Source organism: Otolemur garnettii, unplaced genomic scaffold (assembly GCF_000181295.1).
Source record: "Otolemur garnettii isolate 467f Iridium unplaced genomic scaffold, OtoGar3 scaffold00320, whole genome shotgun sequence".
NCBI lineage: Eukaryota > Metazoa > Chordata > Mammalia > Primates > Galagidae > Otolemur > Otolemur garnettii.
This window is the reverse complement of record NW_003852715.1, coordinates 449,160-451,411: the sequence shown is the minus strand read 5'-3', so window position 1 is coordinate 451,411 and position 2,252 is coordinate 449,160.

Here is a 2,252-nt window from a genome sequence, read left to right as displayed (position 1 = left end):
CAGGCACCACCGATCTGCCACTTGTCCTGGGCTCCACATCTCTGCTTACCCAGCTCAGCCCCAAGGTCTCTTCTCCTTGGTGCAGGCCAGAGGTAGAGAAGAGGCTGGTGCTGTGCTCACTTGTGTTCAATTTGGAGACTCAAATTGGAAGGTTGGATTAATTAGTGGGGGTCAATAATCTCTGGAGGTTGTGGATGTACTTATCAGACTTTGTGTACCTCTCAGAAACCTAGATCTCACACCCACCCTGCCCTGTCCAGTCGCAGTGATCACACTGCTTATGTGTCTGTTCATCATTTGCAGAGTTATGTAACCAAATTATTCAGGTTCCTTCCTGGAGGCCCATTAATTTTTGTTCAGTGTATGATTTCTGGAACATAGATAGGCATCTACCAAGCAGTGTGTGAAATATGTGTCTACACGTAGACCCTTTCCTACTGAACACGCAAACTTAAGGGACCACTTCTCATGTTTTCCCCCTCAAAAGATCAGAGTTCAAGCAAATCTCAAAGTTTTAAAACTCAAACTTTAAAAAATCGTTGCATTTCACAAGATGGTGCCAAAGGCAAAGAAGGAAGCTCCTGCCCCTCCCAAAGCAAAGGCATTGAAGGCCAAGTTCTAAAAAGGCAACCACGGCCACACAAAAAAGAATATTTATATATCACCCACATTTTGGCGGCTGATGGCTCTGTGGCTCCTCTGTGGTCAGCCCACATATCCCAGAAAGGGCTTCCCCAGGAGAAACAAGCTTGACCACTGTGCATCATCAAGTTCTCCCTGACCACGGAGTCTACCATGAAGAAGAGAGAAGACAATACACTTGTATTCATTGTGGATGTCAAACCAACAAGCACTAGATCAAACAGGCTGTGAAGAAGCTCTATGACATTGATGTGGCCAAGGTCAACGCCAAGATCAGCCCTGATGGAGAGAAGAAGGCATATGTTCCACTGGCTGCCAATTATGATGTTTTGGATGTTGCCCATCAAATTGGGATCATCTAAACCAAGTCCAGTGCTGGGTGAGCTGTCTCACACCTGTGATCCTAGCACTCTGGAGGGCTGAAGCAGGTGGATTGCCTAAGCTCATGGGTTGGAGACCAGCCTAAGCCACAGCAAGACCCCATCTCTAAAAAACATATCCAGGCTTGAGGCAGGTCCCTGTAGTCCCAGCTACTTGGGAGACTGAGGCAAGAGGATATCTTAAGCCCAAGAAGTTTATTTTGCTATGAGCTGTGATGCCATGGCCCTCTACCAAGGACAACAAAGTGAGAATGTGTCTCAAATAAGAAAATGAAATAAAAAAATAAAAATATGAAGTCTAGCTGGCTAATTCTAAATACAGCGTGAATGTAAAATTTGTGTGCACTATAAATAGTATTTTAATTAAAATTGAAATTATGAAGTTTCAAGTTTATTAATATGTTTTTTTGGAGACAGAGCCTCCCTTTGTCACACTCAGTAGTGTGCTATGGTGTCACAGCTCACAGGAACATCAATCTCTTGGAATCAAGAGATTCTCTTGCCTCAGCCTCCCCAGTACCTGGGACTACAGGTGCCCACTACAACACCAAAGTATTTTGTTGTTTGTGTGTTTTGTTTAGCAGGCCCTGGCCTGCTTCCAACCCACTAGCCCTGGTGATGTGGCTGCCGCTCTAACCACTGATCTCCGGATGCCCAACCCGCCCTGAAATTTTAAGTTTAAATAGTAAACTATTGTAAATTACACACAAACTTTATGTCCACTCTGTATATAAATTTTCACCATAAACCACATATCAATAATTGTTAATGTGTTCTTTCCATGAGTGGAAAACATGTATTTACTTTGTGTTTATATAGAAACACATATATTTAACTGAAATTCATTTGTATTTAGCGCTGATATAATTTATATTCAGTGCTAAATACAGATATCCCTCGGCAGAGCTGCATGCCAGAGAAGGCAAAAAGCCCGGTGTAAAAAGAGCTACAGAGTGTGATAGGAAAAGTCCACATTGTAGCTCAGCCCTTCCCCCGAGTTATACCACATACTCCTTTGTATAGCCCATTAGTTGGGAGCTTAAACACCACCTGCTGCATGAAGCCTCCTGCAATGCCAACACCCTGGAGGTGACAGGTAATTTCACCCTTCTCTGAACTGCCATAGATAGCCAGCATTTGCTTTAACTCCCAGTGGCCTTCATCTGTCTATAAGGTTTCTGAGTTCTTTTTTTTTTTTTTTTTTTTTTTTTTGAGACAGAGCCTCAAGCT